A 621-nucleotide genomic window follows, 5' to 3' on the forward strand; every position below is an offset into this window, starting at 1 on the left:
CAACTGTGCCAATGATTTTGTGCACCTGTTACGAACAGATCAGTTTACACCAGAGCAATTCTCTAGCCCTGGCCTCAACCACCCACTCTGTTTTTATTGCTGTTAGTGAGGCATGAAACCAGTTTTTCAAAGAGGTATTCCAGTGGGATTCACCACGTTCTCTTCTATTTTTCCTGTTTAAAATTCAACTTTTGTTTTTGTTTTGCTTACCAATATAGGTCGATGAAAATGTTTGTAAAAGGCCTGAGAGATGGGGACAGGGTAAAGATTACAGATTACATCGTCGTATGTATGAACCCTCATCATCTTTGCTGGGATCGGTGGTGGAAACAACTTAAGGAGCAAACTGCTGCTTAAAATGGCTTACTGCATTTTTGTTACTGGTAATTAATGCAGATTACCCAGTAGCTAGTGCAGCTTTTGATAACTGATTAATCCATGAAAGCTGAGGTCTTTTCTTGAAGTCCTGCTGTAGCTGAAGACTCAGGAGCAGCTCAGCCCATGAGTCTGTAGTCAGTAGCGCGAGGTTTGTGTGGCTCTGCTCTGCCCGCTCATACAACGCACCTCTTAAAGGAACAGTGCATACAAAAAATCCTCTTAAAAATGCATGTGACGTGGAAC

Source organism: Lepidochelys kempii, chromosome 10 (genome assembly GCF_965140265.1).
Source record: "Lepidochelys kempii isolate rLepKem1 chromosome 10, rLepKem1.hap2, whole genome shotgun sequence".
In the NCBI taxonomy this organism is placed as follows: domain Eukaryota; kingdom Metazoa; phylum Chordata; order Testudines; family Cheloniidae; genus Lepidochelys; species Lepidochelys kempii.